Consider the following 20,894-nt stretch of genomic DNA (forward strand, 5'->3'; position numbering starts at 1 on the left):
AAAACACATTTCATCATTCACCTATTTTTTCTTTAGGTTACAATATACTAAATCTTTTTGGAGTGCAATGCTATACTCTTTAAAACCTGAACATCATTTATAAGAAGACCACAATTCTCTGTGTGGGCACTTGCCATGACTTTATTTTAGAATGTTTCTTGTGCATGTGGTAGGGAAAACATTGATGTTTAACAGAAATTCACTCATTTGCTTGAAGGTTAAAGACTACATGAGACTTTGACAGATGGCGGGAAACCCTCATCCACTGGTACGAACCAGGTAAATTGATGGCTGTAAACAGTGACCGCTGATTTGCATCGAGTTCTTTCTTGCAAAACGCATGACCCCCTTTTTTATTGTCTAAATCATTGCGACTTGGAATGCTCTTTAAGAAAAGGTATGGTTACTGGGGGTCTCTATGCGCAAAAGTTTGACTTTATTTTTTGTTGAAGTTATTGCTTTTATGTTGAATTTGTGTAGGAAATCTTTTGTATATTGTAACCTAACTAGCTTAGGTAAAAATGAAATATCATCTGCAAGTGCAAATATGACTGGGAAAGCTGATTTTTGGTCATTTCTTAACAAAAAGAGAAGAAAATAAGTGCCTTAAATGCATGAATTCAGATAATTCGACCTGGAATAGTTGTTTTTCAAGTTGACCCCCCCCTGATATAGCCAATAAGGGCTAAATTGCTTTCCACTTGAATTCAAAGGCATATTGGTTGACCGTGTAGCGTTAGTGTGCTACATGAAGTCAAATTCAACGCCAGAACTCCGTGATCCAGTAACGCAACAATAGCTAGTGCATAAAGCATGAACATTCAAACAGAGCCCCATTTCACCGACATGGAATGGCGGACATTTTTACAGTTTGGACGTGCAGCAGACACTTAATTGAGGCAGCCTTCATATTTAGTACAATCATGAACATAACAAGGTTTATTACTTCATATTATTCATAAAAATACTAAAAATACTTAATGCATGTTTTTTGCCATTTTATATCTATTTTTTATTGGAATTTTGACTTTTTTAGGTAGGGAATGTCTCTGCAACTAAGCCGAGGGGCCACTGGATAAGGGTTGTTGATGTAAACAGGTAATAATACTAAATTATTATCATGTACGCAAGCAAATAAGCATATTTATGATGCTTAAGGTGTGAAATACTGTCATAATCAGGTTTGTGGTCACTCAAACCCTTGCCGCCATGCAATTCCCCGTGCAGTTTGTATGGATAGTTCCGCGTCCTGACACGTAAAGCTCGCGCTTTGTTGGCAGCAGAAGTTGGCACTTACAGGTTTATCCTTGTTCCTAAGCATGTATGCAGTGCATCTGAGTTGATATGCTACTTGTAACCCTACAATTAGCTTGTGTTTGGTATTGTTTTCTCACAATATGCTTACAGTCATGGTCCCGGCTTGAAAGGATGTGGCGTCCGACTTAAACATAGGTTGATTGTGTAGCAAGTGTCCCCTTCATCATTTACCTTAGAGGTCTTTTTGCCAAAATGGGCACTTTCAGCAACCAGTTTAGTTTTTCATTGGTACATGCTTCTCTCATTCAGTGATTTTGGGAGTATTGACCTTATTTGCTTGTCTTTGCATACAAAGGTGACATGGATCAATGATATTGTTGTGTTGAGAATTGCTGCGGGAAGCGTGTGTCCCAGAAGATGTACTAGAAACCTCTTTCAGGAAGCCTGCATTGATCTGAGCTGCCTTTCTGCCCCTGTTACTTCATAGAACTTCATTTCTAAGCTTATAATGCTCTCCAACATATATGTATCTTGTTCATTTTAACCTTTCCTTCTAGTTAACCCCCAAAATGAGCATTTTTGTCTTTCGCTCAGTTATTAACGCCCATTTTGACCAGATTGCCACCATAAAAATAGTCAAAGTATTTGTTTTGCGCCCAAAATATGAAATTTTGTATTCTCTTGAACCTCTGAATGACAGCTTAAGAGCATTGACCATCTGCTGCAGTTTATAAAGGCACCCATGGCATTATATGCTAGAATATACCATTTGCGACTGGTAAATAAATGGGCTCCGAGCAACAAGGCGCTTTCAAGATTTCACACTTATAAGTGTGAAACAACAAGTTATAGGAAGCTTATTGATTTCTACACTTCAAAGTATCTTTGATCTCTCATTTTTGCTTATTTGTTGTGTTGTCTTGGATGAAATTGGATATTTTTGCTGTGAAAATGACATTTTTGGGGTATTTAAAAAAAACACACACACAAAAAGACATTATCAAAATTGCTTGGAGTGAAAATATCTAACAAGTTCATTCTTTCCCCACCCCGCATAAGCCCCACGTGCCTGTCCATATGGTTTGTTTTGGTATTTTGTTGCAGATATTGAACACAACAGCTTTAACTCTTAAAGGGACATTTAAGCTTTAACAGCCCTTAAATCGCCTTCATCGGACCGAAAACACCCGCATGTGAAAATGTGATCTAAAATGGCCAAATGGACAGATAATCCAGCCAAACTTAATATATTGGTGCAATATGAATAGGAAGATAATTATGCAAGAAAAACCATTTCATTCAGAACATATTTTTCCTTTAGGTTACAATATACTAAATCTTTTTGGAGTGCAATGCTATACTCTTTAAAAACCTGAACATCATTTATAAGAAGACACAATTCTCTGTGTGGGCACTTGCATGACTTTATTTTAGAATGTTTCTTTGTGCAGTGGTAGGGAAAACATTGATGTTTAAAAGAAATTCACTCATTTGCTTGAAGGTTAAAGACTACATGAGACTTTGACAGATGGCGGGAAACCCTCATTCACTGGTATGAACCCGGTAAATTGATGGCTGTAAAACAGTGACCGCTGATTCGCATCGAGTTCTTTCTTGCAAAACGCATGACCCCCCTTTTTTATTGTCTAAATCATTGCGACTTGGAATGCTCTTTAAGAATTAAGGTATGGTTATGGGGGTCTCTATGCGCAAAAGTTTGACTTTATTTTTTGTTGAAGTTATTGCTTTTACATTGAATTTGTGTAGGAAATCTTTTGGTTTATTGTAACCTAAACTAGCTTTAGGTAAAAATGAAATATCATCTGCAAGTGCAAATATGACTGGGAAAGCTGATTTTTGGTCATTTCTTAACAAAAGAGAAGAAAATAAGTGCCTTAAATGCATGAATTCAGATAATTTGACCTGGAATAGTTGTTTTTCAAGTTGACCCCCCCTGATATAGCCAAATAAGGGCTAAATTGCTTTCCGACTTGAATTCAAAGGCATATTGGTTGACCGTGTAGCGTTAGTGTGCTACATGAAGTCAGAATTCACGCCAGGAACTCCGTGATCCAGTAATGCAACAATAGCTAGTGCATAAAGCATGAACATTCAAACAGAGCCCCATTTCACCGACATGGAATGGCGGACATTTTTACAGTTTGGACAGTGCAGCAGACACTTAATTGAGGCAGCCTTCATATTTAGTACAATCATGAACATAACAAGGTTTATTACTTCATATTTTTCATATCATAATACATAAAAATACTTAAATGCATGTTTTTTGCCATTTTATATCTATTTTTATTGGGAATTTTGACTTTTTCAGGTAGAGGAATGTCTGCAACTAAGCCGAGGGCCACTGGATAAGGGTTGTTGATGGTAAAACAGGTAATAATACTAAATTATTATCATGTACGCAAGCAAATAAGCATATTTATGATGCTTAAGGTGTGAAATACTGTCATAATCAGGTTTGTGGTCACTCAAACCCTTGCCGCCATGCAATTCCCCGTGCAGTTTGTATGGATAGTTCCGCGTCCTGACACGTAAAGCTGCGCTTGTTGGCAGCAGAAGTTGGCACTTAACAGGTTTATCCTAGTTCCTAAGCATGTATGCAGTGCATCTGAGTGATATGCTACTTGTAACCCTACAATTAGCTTGTGTTTGGTATTGTTTTCTCACAATATGCTTACAGTCATGGTCCCGGCTTGAAAGATGTGGCGTCCGACTTAACATAGGATTGTTGTAGCATGTCCCCTTCATCATTTACCTTAGAGGATCTTTTTGCCAAAATGTGGCACTTTCAGCAACCAGTTTAGTTTTTCATTTGTACATGCTTCTCTCATTCAGTGATTTATGGGAAGTATTGACCTTATTTGCTTGTCTTTGCATACAAAGGTGACATGGATCAATGATATGTGTTGTGTTGAGAATTCTGCGGGAAGCTGTGTCCCCAGAGATGTACTAGAAACCTCTTTCAGGAAGCCTGCATTGATCTGAGCTGCCTTTCTGCCCCTGTTACTTCTATAGACTTCATTTCTAAGCTTATAATGCTCTCCAACATATATGTATCTTGTTCATTTTAACCTTTCCTTCTAGTTTAAAAACCCCCAAAATGAGCATTTTGTCTTTCGCTCAGTTATTAACGCCCATTTTGACCAGATTGCCACCATAAAAATAGTCAAATCACAAGTACTTGTTTTGCGCCCAAAAATGAAATTTTGTATTCTCTTGAACCTCTGAATGACAGCTGGCAGAGCATATTGACCATCTGCTGCAGTTTAAGGCACCCATGGCATTATATGCTAATAATCCATTTGCGACTGGTAAATAAATGGGCTCCGAGCAACAAGGCGCTTTCAAGATTTCACACTTTTATAAGTGTGAAACAACAAGTTATAGGAAGCTTATTGATTTCTACACTTCAAAGTATCTTTGATCTCTCATTTTTGCTTATTTGTTGTTTGTCTTGGATGAAATTGGATATTTTTGCTGTGAAATGACATTTTTGGGGGTATTTAAAAAAAACACACACAAAAAAGACATTATCAAAATTGCTTGGAGTGAAAATATCTAACAAGTTCATTCTTTCCCCACCCCGCATAAGCCTCACGTGCCTGTCCATATGGTTTGTTTTGGTATTTTGTTGCAGATATTGAACACAACAGCTTTAACTCTTTAAGGGACATTTAGCTTTAACAGCCCTTAAATCGCCTTCATCGGACCGAAAAACACCCACATGTGAAAATGTGATCTAAAATGGCCAAATGGAGATAATCCAGCCAAACTTAATATATTGGTGCAATATGAATAGGAAGATAATAATATGCAAGAAAAACACATTTCATTCAGAACATATTTTCCTTTAGGTTACAATATACTAATCTTTTTGAGTGCATGCTATACTCTTTAAAAACCTGAACATCATTTATAAGAAGACACAATTCTCTGTGTGGGCACTTGCCATGACTTTATTTTAGAATTTTCTTTGTGCATGTGGTAGGGAAAACATTGATGTTTAACAGAAATTCACTCATTTGCTTGAAGGTTAAAGACTACATGAGACTTTGACAGATGGCGGGAAACCCTCATCCACTGGTACGAACCCGGTAAATTGATGGCTGTAAAACAGTGACCGCTGATTCGCATCGAGTTCTTTCTTGCAAAACGCATGACCCCCCTTTTTATTGTCTAAATCATTGCGACTTGGAATGCTCTTTAAGAAATTAGGTATGGTTATGGGGGTCTCTATGCGCAAAAGTTTGACTTTATTTTTTGTTGAAGTTATTGCTTTTACATTGAATTGTGTAGGAAATCTTTTGGTATATTGTAACCTAAACTAGCTTTAGGTAAAATGAAATATCATCTGCAAGTGCAAAATATGACTGGGAAAGCTGATTTTGGTCATTTCTTAACAAAAGAGAAGAAAATAAGTGCCTTAAATGCATGAATTCAGATAATTTGACCTGGAATAGTTGTTTTTCAAGTTGACCCCCACCCTGATATAGCCAAATAGGGCTAAATTGCTTTCCGACTTGAATTCAAAGGCATATTGGTTGACCGTGTAGCGTTAGTGTGCTACATGAAGTCAGAATTCAACGCCAGGAACTCCGTGATCCAGTAACGCAACAATAGCTAGTGCATAAAGCATGAACATTCAAACAGAGCCCCATTTCACCGACATGGAATGGCGGACATTTTTACAGTTTGGACAGTGCAGCAGACACTTAATTGAGGCAGCCTTCATATTTAGTACAATCATGAACATAACAAGGTTTATTACTTCATATTATTCATAAAAATACACTAAAATACTTAAATGCATGTTTTTGCCATTTTATATCTATTTTTTATTGGGAATTTTGACTTTTTCAGGTAGAGGAATGTCTGCAACTAAGCCGAGGGCCACTGGATAAGGGTTGTTGATGGTAAAACAGGTAATAATACTAAATTATTATCATGTACGCAAGCAAATAAGCATATTTATGATGCTTAAGGTGTGAATACTGTCATAATCAGGTTTGTGGTCACTCAAACCCTTGCCGCCATGCAATTCCCCGTGCAGTTTGTATGGATAGTTCCGCGTCCTGACACGTAAAGCTCGCGCTTTGTTGGCAGCAGAAGTTGGCACTTAACAGGTTTATCCTTGTTCCTAAGCATGTATGCAGTGCATCTGAGTTGATATGCTACTTGTAACCCTACAATTAGCTTGTTTTGGTATTGTTTTCTCACAATATGCTTACAGTCATGGTCCCGGCTTGAAAGGATGTGGCGTCCGACTTAAACATAGGATTGTTGTAGCAAGTGTCCCCTTCATCATTTACCTTAGAGGGATCTTTTTGCCAAAATGTGGCACTTTCAGCAACCAGTTTTTTTTTCATTTGGTACATGCTTCTCTCATTCAGTGATTTATGGGAAGTATTGACCTTATTTGCTTGTCTTTGCATACAAAGGTGACATGGATCAATGATATGTGTTGTGTTGAGAATTCTGCGGGAAGCTGTGTCCCCAGAAGATGTACTAGAAACCTCTTTCAGGAAGCCTGCATTGATCTGAGCTGCCTTTCTGCCCCTGTTACTTCATAGAACTTCATTTCTAAGCTTATAATGCTCTCCAACATATATGTATCTTGTTCATTTTAACCTTTCCTTCTAGTTTAAAACCCCCAAAATGAGCATTTTTTGTCTTTCGCTCAGTTATTAACGCCCATTTTGACCAGATTGCCACCATAAAAATAGTCAAAAGTACTTGTTTTGCGCCCAAAATATGAAATTTTGTATTCTCTTGAACCTCTGAATGACAGCTGGCAGAGCATATTGACCATCTGCTGCAGTTTAAAGGCACCCATGGCATTATATGCTAGAATATACCATTTGCGACTGGTAAATAAATGGGCTCCGAGCAACAAGGCGCTTTCAAGATTTCACACTTTTTATAAGTGTGAAACAACAAGTTATAGGAAGCTTATTGATTTCTACACTTCAAAGTATCTTTGATCTCTCATTTTTGCTTATTTGTTGTTTGTCTTGGATGAAATTGGATATTTTTGCTGTGAAAATGACATTTTTGGGGGTATTTAAAAAAAAACACACACAAAAAAGACATTATCAAAATTGCTTGGAGTGAAAATATCTAACAAGTTCATTCTTTCCCCACCCCGCATAAGCCCCACGTGCCTGTCCATATGGTTTGTTTTGGTATTTTGTTGCAGATATTGAACACAACAGCTTTAACTCTTAAAGGGACATTTAAGCTTTAACAGCCCTTAAATCGCCTTCTTCGGACCGAAAACACCCACATGTGAAAATGTGATCTAAAATGGCCAAATGGACAGATAATCCAGCCAAACTTAATATATTGGTGCAATATGAATAGGAAGATAATAATATGCAAGAAAAACACATTTCATTCAGAACATATTTTTCCTTTAGGTTACAATATACTAAATCTTTTTGGAGTGCAATGCTATACTCTTTAAAAACCTGAACATCATTTATAAAGAAGACACAATTCTCTGTGTGGGGCACTTGCCATGACTTTATTTTAGAATGTTTTCTTTGTGCATGTGGTAGGGAAAACCATTGATTTATTAACAGAAGATTCACTCATTTGCTTGAAGGTTAAAGACTACATGAGACTTTGACAAATGGCGGGAAACCCCATCCACTGGTACGAACCCGTAAATTGATGGCTGTAAAAACAGGGGTGACCGCTGATTCTCATCGAGTTCTTTCTTGCAAAAACGCATGACCCCCTTTTTTATTGTCTAAAATCATTGCGACTTGAATGCTCTTTAAGAAAAGGTATGGTTATGGGGGTCTCTATGCGCAAAAGTTTGACTTTATTTTTTGTTGAAGTTATTGCTTTTACATTGAAATTTGTGTAGGAAAATCTTTTGGTATATTGTAACCTAAACTAGCTTTAGGTAAAAATGAATATCATCTGCAAGTGCAAAATATGACTGGAAAGCTGATTTTTGGTCATTTCTTAACAAAAGAGAAAAATAGTGCCTTAAAATGCATGAATTCAGATAATTTGACCTGGAATAGTTGTTTTCAAGTTGACCCCCACCTGATTATAGCCAAAATAAGGGGCTAAATTGCTTTCCCGACTTGAATTCAAAGGCATATTGGTTGACCGTGTAGCGTTAGTGGTGCTACATGAAGTCAGAAATTCAACGCAGGAACTCCGTGATCCATAACGCAACATAGCTATGCATAAGCATGAACATTCAAACAGAGGCCCATTTCACCGACATGGAGAATGGCGGACATTTTTACAGTTTGGGACAGGGCAGCAGACACTTAATTGAGGCACCTTCATATTTAGTACAAATCATGAACATAACAAGGTTTATTACTTCATATTATTCATAAAAATACACTAAAATACTTAAATGCATGTTTTTTTTGCCATTTTATATCTATTTTTTATTGGGAATTTTGACTTTTTCAGGTAGAGGAATGTCTGCAACTAAGCCGAGGGGCCACTGGATTAAGGGTTGGTTGATGGTAAAACAGGTAATAATACTAAATTATTATCATGTACGCAAGCAAATAAGCATATTTAATGATGCTTAAGGTGTGAAATACTGTCATAATCAGGTTTGTGGTCACTCAAACCCTTGCCGCCATGCAATTCCCCGTGCAGTTTGTATGGATAGTTCCGCGTCCTGACACGTAAAGCTTCGCGCTTTGTTGGCAGCAGAAGTTGGCACTTAACAGGTTGTATCCTAGTTCCTAAGCATGTATGCAGTGCATCTGAGTTGATATGCTACTTTTAACCCTACAATTAGCTTGTGTTTGGTATTGTTTTCTCACAATATGCTTACAGTCATGGTCCCGGCTTGAAAGGATGTGGCGTCCGACTTAAACATAGGATTGTTGTAGCCAAGTGTCCCCTTCATCATTTACCTTAGAGGGATCTTTTTGCCAAGAATGTGGCACTTTCAGCAACCATTTAGTTTTTCATTTGGTACATGCTTCTCTCATTCAGTGATTTATGGAAGTATTGACCTTATTTGCTTGTCTTTGCATACAAAGGTGACATGGATCAATGATATGTGTTGTGTTGAGAATTCTGCGGGAAGCTGTGTCCCCAGAAGATGTACTAGAAACCTCTTTCAGGAAGCCTGCATTGATCTGAGCTGCCTTTCTGCTGCCCTGTTACTTCATAGAACTTCATTTCTAAGCTTATAATGCTCTCCAACATATATGTATCTTGTTCATTTTAACCTTTCCTTCTAGTTTAAACCCCCAAAATGAGCATTTTTGTCTTTCGCTCAGTTATTAACGCCCATTTTGACCAGATTGCCACCATAAAAATAGTCAAAAGTACTTGTTTTGCGCCCAAAATATGAAATTTTGTATTCTCTTGAACCTCTGAATGACAGCTGGCAGAGCATATTGACCATCTGCTGCAGTGTAAAGGCACCCATGGCATTATATGCTAGAATATACCATTTGCGACTGGTAAATAAATGGGCTCCGAGCAACAAGGCGCTTTCAAGATTTCACACTTTTATAAGTGTGAAACAACAAGTTATAGGAAGCTTATTGATTTCTACACTTCAAAGTATCTTTGATCTCTCATTTTTGCTTATTTGTTGTTGTCTTGGATGAAATTGGATATTTTTGCTGTGAAAATGACATTTTTGGGGGTATTTAAAAAAAACACACACAAAAAAGACATTATCAAAATTGCTTGGAGTGAAAATATCTAACAAGTTCATTCTTTCCCCACCCCGCATAAGCCTCACGTGCCTGTCCATATGGTTTGTTTTGGTATTTTGTTGCAGATATTGAACACAACAGCTTTAACTCTTTAAGGGACATTTAAGCTTTAACAGCCCTTAAATCGCCTTCATCGGACCGAAAACACCCACATGTGAAAATGTGATCTAAAATGGCCAAATGGACAGATAATCCAGCCAAACTTAATATATTGGTGCAATATGAATAGGAAGATAATAATATGCAAGAAAAACACATTTCATTCAGAACATATTTTTGCTTTAAACTAGCTTTAGGTAAAAATGAAATATCATCTGCAAGTGCAAAATATGACTGGGAAAGCTGATTTTTGGTCATTTCTTAACAAAAGAGAAGAAAATAAGTGCCTTAAATGCATGAATTCAGATAATTTGACCTGGAATAATTGTTTTTCAAGTTCACCCCCACCCTGATATAGCCAAATAAGGGCTAAATTGCTTTCCGACTTGAATTCAAAGGCATATTGGTTGACCGTGTAGCGTTAGTGCGCTACATGAAGTCAGAATTCAACGCCAGGAACTCTGTGATCCAGTAACGCAACAATAGCTAGTGCATAAAGCATGAACATTCAAACAGAGCCCCATTTCACCGACATGGAATGGCGGACATTTTTACAGTTTGGACAGTGCAGCAGACACTTAATTGAGGCAGCCTTCATATTTAGTACAATCATGAACATAACAAGGTTTATTACTTCATATTATTCATAAAAATACACTAAAAATACTTAAATGCATGTTTTTTGCCATTTTATATCTATTTTTTATTGGGAATTTGACTTTTTCAGGTAGAGGAATGTCTGCAACTAAGCCGAGGGCCACTGGATAAGGGTTGTTGATGGTAAAACAGGTAATATACTAAATTATTATCAAGTACGAAAGCAAATAAGCATATTTATGATGCTTAAGGTGTGAAATACTGTCATAATCAGGTTTGTGGTCACTCAAACCCTTGCCGCCATGCAATTCCCCGTGCAGTTTGTATGGATAGTTCCGCGTCCTGACACGTAAAGCTCGCGCTTTGTTGGCAGCAGAAGTTGGCACTTAACAGGTTTATCCTTGTTCCTAAGCATGTATGCAGTGCATCTGAGTTGATATGCTACTTGTAACCCTACAATTAGCTTGTGTTTGGTATTGTTTTCTCACAATATGCTTACAGTCATGGTCCCGGCTTGAAAGGATGTGGCGTCCGACTTAAACATAGGATTGTTGTAGCAAGTGTCCCCTTCATCATTTACCTTAGAGGGATCTTTTTGCCAAAATGTGGCACTTTCAGCAACCAGTTTAGTTTTTCATTTGGTACATGCTTCTCTCATTCAGTGATTTATGGAAGTATTGACCTTATTTGCTTGTCTTTGCATACAAAGGTGACATGGATCAATGATATGTGTTGTGTTGAGAATTCTGCGGGAAGCTGTGTCCCCAGAAGATGTACTAGAAACCTCTTTCAGGAAGCCTGCATTGATCTGAGCTGCCTTTCTGCCCCTGTTACTTCATAGAACTTCATTTCTAAGCTTATAATGCTCTCCAACATATATGTATCTTGTTCATTTTAACCTTTCCTTCTAGTTTAAACCCCCAAAATGAGCATTTTTGTCTTTCGCTCAGTTATTAACGCCCATTTTGACCAGATTGCCACCATAAAAATAGTCAAAAGTACTTGTTTTTGCGCCCAAAATATGAAATTTTGTATTCTCTTGAACCTCTGAATGACAGCTGGCAGAGCATATTGACCATCTGCTGCAGTTTAAAGGCACCCATGGCATTATATGCTAGAATATACCATTTGCGACTGGTAAATAAATGGGCTCCGAGCAACAAGGCGCTTTCAAGATTTCACACTTTTATAAGTGTGAAACAACAAGTTATAGGAAGCTTATTGATTTCTACACTTCAAAGTATCTTTGATCTCTCATTTTTGCTTATTTGTTGTTTGTCTTGGATGAAATTGGATATTTTTGCTGTGAAATTGACATTTTTTGGGGTATTTAAAAAAAAAACACACACAAAAAGACATTATCAAAATTGCTTGGAGTGAAAATATCTAACAAGTTCATTCTTTCCCCACCCCGCATAAGCCCCACGTGCCTGTCCATATGGTTTGTTTTGGTATTTTGTTGCAGATATTGAACACAACAGCTTTAACTCTTAAAGGGACATTTAAGCTTTAACAGCCCTTAAATCGCCTTCTTCGGACCGAAAACACCCGCATGTGAAAATGTGATCTAAAAATGGCCAAATGGACAGATAATCCAGCCAAACTTAATATATTGGTGCAATATGAATAGGAAGATAATAATATGCAAGAAAAACACATTTCATTCAGAACATATTTTTCCTTTAGGTTACAATATACTAAATCTTTTTGGAGTGCAATGCTATACTCTTTAAAAAACCTGACATCATTTATAAGAAGACACAATTCTCTGTGTGGGCACTTGCCATGACTTTATTTTAGAATGTTTCTTTGTGCATGTGGTAGGGAAAACATTGATGTTTAACAGAAATTCACTCATTTGCTTGAAGGTTAAAGACTACATGAGACTTTGACAGGATGGCGGGAAACCCTCATCCACTGGTACGAACCCGGTAAATTGATGGCTGTAAAACAGTGACTGCTGATTCGCATCGAGTTCTTTCTTGCAAAACGCATGACCCCCCTTTTTTATTGTTTAAATCATTGCGACTTGGAATGCTCTTTAAGAAAAGGTATGGTTATGGGGGTCTCTATGCGCAAAAGTTTGACTTTATTTTTTGTTGAAGTTATTGCTTTTACATTGAATTTGTGTAGGAAATCTTTTGGTGTATTGTAACCTAAACTAGCTTTAGGTAAAAATGAAATATCATCTGCAAGTGCAAAATATGACTGGGAAAGCTGATTTTTTGGTCATTTCTTAACAAAAGAGAAGAAAATAAGTGCCTTAAATGCATGAATTCAGATATTTGACCTGGAATAGTTGTTTTTCAAGTTGACCCCCACCCTGATATAGCCAAATAAGGGCTAAATTGCTTTCCGACTTGAATTCAAAGGCATATTGGTGACCGTGTAGCGTTGGTGTGCTACATGAAGTCAGAATTCAACGCCAGGAACTCCGTGATCCAGTAACGCACAATAGCTAGTGCATAAAGCATGAACATTCAAACAGAGCCCCATTTCACACGACATGGAATGGCGGACATTTTTACAGTTTGGACAGTGCAGCAGACACTTAATTGAGGCAGCCTTCATATTTAGTACAATCATGAACATAACAAGGTTTATTACTTCATATTATTCATAAAAATACACTAAAAATACTTAAATGCATGTTTTTTGCCATTTTATATCTATTTTTTATTGGGAATTTTGACTTTTTCAGGTAGAGGAATGTCTGCAACTAAGCCGAGGGCCACTGGATAAGGGTTGTTGGTGGTAAAACAGGTAATAATACTAAATTATTATCATGTACGCAAGCAAATAAGCATATTTATGATGCTTAAGGTGTGAAATACTGTCATAATCAGGTTTGTGGTCACTCAAACCCTTGCCGCCATGCAATTCCCCGTGCAGTTTGTATGGATAGTTCCGCGTCCTGACACGTAAAGCTCGCGCTTTGTTGGCAGCAGAAGTTGGCACTTAACAGGTTTATCCTTGTTCCTAAGCATGTATGCAGTGCATCTGAGTTGATATGCTACTTGTAACCCTACAATTAGCTTGTGTTTGGTATTGTTTTCTCACATATGCTTACAGTCATGGTCCCGGCTTTAAAGGATGTGGCGTCCGACTTTAACATAGGATTGTTGTAGCAAGTGTCCCCTTCATCATTTACCTTAGAGGAATCTTTTTGCCAAAATGTGGCACTTTCAGCAACCAGTTTAGTTTTTCATTTGGTACATGCTTCTCTCATTCAGTGATTTATGGGAAGTATTGACCTTATTTGCTTGTCTTTGCATACAAAGGTGACATGGATCAATGATATGTGTTGTGTTGAGAATTCTGCGGGAAGCTGTGTCCCCAGAAGATGTACTAGAAACCTCTTTCAGGAAGCCTGCATTGATCTGAGCTGCCTTTCTGCCCCTGTTACTTCATAGAACTTCATTTCTAAGCTTATAATGCTCTCCAACATATATGTATCTTGTTCATTTTAACCTTTCCTTTTAGTTTAAACCCCCAAAATGAGCATTTTTGTCTTTCGCTCAGTTATTAACGCCCATTTTGACCAGATTGCCACCATAAAAATAGTCAAAAGTACTTGTTTTGCGCCCAAAATATGAAATTTTGTATTCTCTTGAACCTCTGAATGACAGCTGGCAGAGCATATTGACCATCTGCTGCAGTTTAAAGGCACCCATGGCATTATATGCTAGAATATACCATTTGTGACTGGTAAATAAATGGGCTCCGAGCAACAAGGCGCTTTCAAGATTTCACACTTTTATAAGTGTGAAACAACAAGTTATAGGAAGCTTATTGATTTCTACACTTCAAAGTATCTTTGATCTCTCATTTTTGCTTATTTGTTGTTTGTCTTGGATGAAATTGGATATTTTTGCTGTGAAATTGACATTTTATGGGGGTATTTAAAAAAAAACACACACAAAAAAGACATTATCAAAATTGCTTGGAGTGAAAATATCTAACAAGTTCATTCTTTCCCCACCCCGCATAAGCCCCACGTGCCTGTCCATATGGTTTGTTTTGGTATTTTGTTGCAGATATTGAACACAACAGCTTTAACTCTTAAAGGGACATTTAAGCTTTAACAGCCCTTAAATCGCCTTCTTCTGACCAAAAACACCCGCATGTGAAAATGTGATCTAAAATGGCCAAATGGACAGATAATCCAGCCAAACTTAATATATTGGTGCAATATGAATAGGAAGATAATAATATGTAAGAAAAACACATTTCATTCAGAACATATTTTTGCTTTAAACTAGCTTTAGGTAAAAATGAAATATCATCTGCAAGTGCAAAATATGACTGGGAAAGCTGATTTTTGGTCATTTCTTAACAAAAGAGAAGAAAATAAGTGCCTTAAATGCATGAATTCAGATAATTTGACCTGGAATAGTTGTTTTTCAAGTTGACCCCCACCCTGATATAGCCAAATAAGGGCTAAATTGCTTTCCGACTTGAATTCAAAGGCATATTGGTTGACCGTGTAGCGTTAGTGCGCTACATGAAGTCAGAATTCAACGCCAGGAACTCTGTGATCCAGTAACGCAACAATAGCTAGTGCATAAAGCATGAACATTCAAACAGAGCCCCATTTCACCGACATGGAATGGCGGACATTTTTACAGTTTGGACAGTGCAGCAGACACTTAATTGAGGCAGCCTTCATATTTAGTACAATCATGAACATAACAAGGTTTATTACTTCATATTATTCATAAAAATACACTAAAAATACTTAAATGCATGTTTTTTGCCATTTATATCTATTTTTTATTGGGAATTTTGACTTTTTCAGGTAGAGGAATGTCTGCAACTAAGCCGAGGGCCACTGGATAAGGGTTGTTGATGGTAAACAGGTAATAATACTAAATTATTATCATGTACGCAAGCAAATAAGCATATTTATGATGCTTAAGGTGTGAAATACTGTCATAATCAGGTTTGTGGTCACTCAAACCCTTGCCGCCATGCAATTCCCCGTGCAGTTTGTATGGATAGTTCCGCGTCCTGACACGTAAAGCTCGCGCTTTGTTGGCAGCAGAAGTTGGCACTTAACAGGTTTATCCTTGTTCCTAAGCATGTATGCAGTGCATCTGAGTTGATATGCTACTTGTAACCCTACAATTAGCTTGTGTTTGGTATTGTTTTCTCACAATATGCTTACAGTCATGGTCCCGGCTTGAAAGGATGTGGCGTCCGACTTAAACATAGGATTGTTGTAGCAAGTGTCCCCTTCATCATTTACCTTAGAGGGATCTTTTTGCCAAAATGTGGCACTTTCAGCAACCAGTTTAGTTTTTCATTTGGTACATGCTTCTCTCATTCAGTGATTTATGGGAAGTATTGACATTATTTGCTTGTCTTTGCATACAAAGGTGACATGGATCAATGATATGTGTTGTGTTGAGAATTCTGCGGGAAGCTGTGTCCCCAGAAGATGTACTAGAAACCTCTTTCAGGAAGCCTGCATTGATCTGAGCTGCCTTTCTGCCCCTGTTACTTCATAGAACTTCATTTCTAAGCTTATAATGCTCTCCAACATATATGTATCTTGTTCATTTTAACCTTTCCTTCTAGTTTAAACCCCCAAAATGAGCATTTTTGTCTTTCGCTCAGTTATTAACGCCCATTTTGACCAGATTGCCACCATAAAAATAGTCAAAAGTACTTGTTTTGCGCCCAAAATATGAAATTTTGTATTCTCTTGAACCTCTGAATGACAGCTGGCAGAGCATATTGACCATCTGCAGCAGTTTAAAGGCACCCATGGCATTATATGCTAGAATATACCATTTGCAACTGGTAAATAAATGGGCTCCGAGCAACAAGGCACTTTCAAGATTTCACACTTTTATAAGTGTGAAACAACAAGTTATAGGAAGCTTATTGATTTCTACACTTCAAAGTATCTTTGATCTCTCATTTTTGCTTATTTGTTGTTTGTCTTGGATGAAATTGGATATTTTTGCTGTGAAAATGACATTTTTTGGGGTATTTAAAAAAAAACACACACAAAAAAGACATTATCAAAATTGCTTGGAGTGAAAATATCTAACAAGTTCATTCTTTCCCCACCCCGCATAAGCCCCACGTGCCTGTCCATATGGTTTGTTTTGGTATTTTGTTGCAGATATTGAACATAACAGCTTTAACTCTTAAAGGGACATTTAAGCTTTAACAGCCCTTAAATCGCCTTCTTCGGACCGAAAACACCCGCATGTGAAAATGTGATCTAAAATGGCCAAATGGACAGATAATCCAGCCAAACTTAATATATTGGTGCAATATGAATAGGAAGATAATAATATGCAAGAAAAACACATTTCATTCAGAACATATTTTTCCTTTAGGTTACAATATACTAAATCTTTTTGGAGTGCAATGCTATACTCTTTAAAAACCTGAACATCATTTATAAGAAGACACAATTCTCTGTGTGGGCACTTGCCATGACTTTATTTTAGAATGTTTCTTTGTGCATGTGGTAGGGAAAACATTGATGTTTAACAGAAATTCACTCATTTGCTTGAAGGTTAAAGACTACATGAGACTTTGACAGATGGCGGGAAACCCTCATCCACTGGTACGAACCCGGTAAATTGATGGCTGTAAAACAGTGACTGCTGATTCGCATCGAGTTCTTTCTTGCAAAACGCATGACCCCCCTTTTTTATTGTCTAAATCATTGCGACTTGGAATGCTCTTTAAGAAAAGGTATGGTTATGGGGGTCTCTATGCGCAAAAGTTTGACTTTATTTTTTGTTGAAGTTATTGCTTTTACATTGAATTTGTGTAGGAAATCTTTTGGTATATTGTAACCTTAACTAGCTTTAGGTAAAAATGAAATATCATCTGCAAGTGCAAAATATGACTGGGAAAGCTGATTTTGGTCATTTCTTAACAAAAGAGAAGAAAATAAGTGCCTTAAATGCATGAATTCAGATAATTTGACCTGGAATAGTTGTTTTTCAAGTTGACCCCCACCCTGATATAGCCAAATAAGGGCTCAATTGCTTTCCGACTTGAATTCAAAGGCATATTGGTTGACCGTGTAGCGTTAGTGTGCTACATGAAGTCAGAATTCAACGCCAGGAACTCTGTGATCCAGTAACGCAACAATAGCTAGTGCATAAAGCATGAACATTCAAACAGAGCCCCATTTCACCGACATGGAATGGCGGACATTTTTACAGTTTGGACAGTGCAGCAGACACTTAATTGAGGCAGCCTTCATATTTAGTACAATCATGAACATAACAAGGTTTATTACTTCATATTATTCATAAAAATACACTAAAAATACTTAAATGCATGTTTTTTGCCATTTATATCTATTTTTTATTGGGAATTTTGACTTTTTCAGGTAGAGGAATGTCTGCAACTAAGCCGAGGGCCACTGGATAAGGGTTGTTGATGGTAAAACAGGTGATAATACTAAATTATTATCATGTACGCAAGCAAATAAGCATATTTATGATGCTTAAGGTGTGAAATACTGTCATAATCAGGTTGTGGTCACTCAAACCCTTGCCGCCATGCAATTCCCCGTGCAGTTTGTATGGATAGTTCCGCGTCCTGACACGTAAAGCTCGCGCTTTGTTGGCAGCAGAAGTTGGCACTTAACAGGTTTATCCTTGTTCCTAAGCATGTATGCAGTGCATCTGAGTTGATATGCTACTTGTAACCCTACAATTAGCTTGTGTTTGGTATTGTTTTCTCACAATATGCTTACAGTCATGGTCCCCGGCTTGAAAGGATGTGGCGTCCGACTTAAACATAGGATTGTTGTAGCAAGTGTCCCCTTCATCATTTACCTTAGAGGGATCTTTTTGCCAAAATGTGGCACTTTCAGCAACCAGTTTAGTTTTTCATTTGGTACATGCTTCTCTCATTCAGTGATTTATGGGAAGTATTGACCTTATTTGCTTGTCTTTGCATACAAAGGTGACATGGATCAATGATATGTGTTGTGTTGAGAATTCTGCGGGAAGCTGTGTCCCCAGAAGATGTACTAGAAACCTCTTTCAGGAAGCCTGCATTGATCTGAGCTGCCTTCTGCCCCTGTTACTTCATAGAACTTCATTCTAAGCTTATAATGCTCTCCAACATATATGTATCTTGTTCATTTTAACCTTTCCTTCTAGTTTAAACCCCCAAAATGAGCATTTTTGTCTTTCGCTCAGTTATTAACGCCCATTTTGACCAGATTGCCACCATAAAAATAGTCAAAAGTACTTGTTTTGCGCCCAAAATATGAAATTTTGTATTCTCTTGAACCTCTGAATGACAGCTGGCAGAGCATATTGACCATCTGCTGCAGTTTAAAGGCACCCATGGCATTATATGCTAGAATATACCATTTGCGACTGGTAAATAAATGGGCTCCGAGCAACAAGGCGCTTTCAAGATTTCACACTTTTATAAGTGTGAAACAACAAGTTATAGGAAGCTTATTGATTTCTACACTTCAAAGTATCTTTGATCTCTCATTTTTGCTTATTTGTTGTTTGTCTTGGATGAAATTGGATATTTTTGCTGTGAAAATGACATTTTTGGGGGTATTTAAAAAAAAACACACACAAAAAAGACATTATCAAAATTGCTTGGAGTGAAAATATCTAACAAGTTCATTCTTTCCCCACCCCGCATAAGCCCCACGTGCCTGTCCATATGGTTTGTTTTGGTATTTTGTTGCAGATATTGAACACAACAGCTTTAACTCTTAAAGGGACATTTAAGCTTTAACAGCCCTTAAATCGCCTTCTTCGGACCGAAAACACCCGCATGTGAAAATGTGATCTAAAATGGCCAAATGGACAGATAATCCAGCCAAACTTAATATATTGGTGCAATATGAATAGGAAGATAATAATATGCAAGAAAAACACATTTCATTCAGAACATATTTTTCCTTTAGGTTACAATATACTAAATCTTTTGGAGTGCAATGCTATACTCTTTAAAAACCTGAACATCATTTATAAGAAGACACAATTCTCTGTGTGGGCACTTGCCATGACTTTATTTTAGAATGTTTCTTTGTGCATGTGGTAGGGAAAACATTGATGTTTAACAGAAATTCACTCATTTGCTTGAAGGTTAAAGACTACATGAGACTTTGACAGATGGCGGGAAACCCTCATCCACTGGTACGAACCAGGTAAATTGATGGCTGTAAAACAGTGACCGCTGATTCGCATCGAGTTCTTTCTTGCAAAACGCATGACCCCCTTTTTTATTGTCTAAATCATTGCGACTTGGAATGCTCTTTAAGAAAAGGTATGGTTATGGGGGTCTCTATGCGCAAAAGTTTGACTTTATTTTTTGTTGAAGTTATTGCTTTTACTTTGAATTTGTGTAGGAAATCTTTTGGTATATTGTAACCTGCATCGACTTGAAAGCGTTTGGTGGCAGGGGATATATCAGTGAAAGGGGGGTCCATGAAAATTACATATCTTTAGGGTAGGGGTAAGCTATGGTCTTTAAAAATCAATTGGGTATTTATAAGATGTATTTCTTGTGTTAGGTTTGAGAAAGAATGTCTCAAAATTTTGGAAAAAAACATTGAAACTCGTGACAGCTCCCTAGCAAGTAAATGTTGAATCTTCAAAAAGGAGGTTTTCACTTTTGGCGGAAGTCAATATTTCACGCTGCAGAAACAGAACAGAACTTTGGAGGTAAATTGTGAAAAATCTAAACGTATGGGAGACACTTTTCTATGTGAATAAACACAGCACAGGGATGAAATTAATGAGTAATGTAGCCAAAACTAGGATTGCATTCTGTTTGAATGTACTGTGCATGCCATGAAATGGGTCAAATTTCTTAAGTTTTCATTAAAAAATGAGGTGGGTGGGGGGAAAGATCAAGGGCCATAGTTTCACAAGTGAAGAAACCAGCCTTGTGTTTGACTGTATTTTCAATGTATGTTGCCTATGTTATGACACTGACACAAAAAGACTTTCATGTGTCACTTTTGTTTTGATGAAATGGATTTGACTGTTTGCGGCCTTTCGGAACTCGAAATTTGGTCAAAAATATATCCCCTGCCCCCTTAATAGCAAAATGCAAAATTTTAAAATTCTGTTTATCATACAAAAATTGATACAAACATTCCACAAATGTGTTGCGGTAACAAATCGAACATAATTTAGCATATATCTTTTAACCGCTATGGTTTAGATTATGGAAAACAAAGGG

General features: G+C 37.3%; 1 protein-coding gene across 1 annotated transcript in view; it reads left to right on the top strand.

Annotated features, from left to right (window-relative positions):
- Window positions 1-2,783: 2,783 nt before the first annotated feature.
- The window catches only part of LOC127843881 (uncharacterized), a 290,337-nt gene continuing 272,226 nt past the window's right edge, over window positions 2,784-20,894 (top strand). The window contains exons 1-5 of the mRNA XM_052373769.1: window positions 2,784-2,809; window positions 3,590-3,651; window positions 6,139-6,200; window positions 10,822-10,883; window positions 18,058-18,119. The gene's annotated coding sequence lies outside the window, so the exon portion shown is untranslated. The remainder of the gene's footprint in view (window positions 2,810-3,589; window positions 3,652-6,138; window positions 6,201-10,821; window positions 10,884-18,057; window positions 18,120-20,894) is intronic.

The sequence above is a fragment of the Dreissena polymorpha genome, chromosome 9 (assembly GCF_020536995.1).
Source record: "Dreissena polymorpha isolate Duluth1 chromosome 9, UMN_Dpol_1.0, whole genome shotgun sequence".
Lineage (NCBI taxonomy): Eukaryota > Metazoa > Mollusca > Bivalvia > Myida > Dreissenidae > Dreissena > Dreissena polymorpha.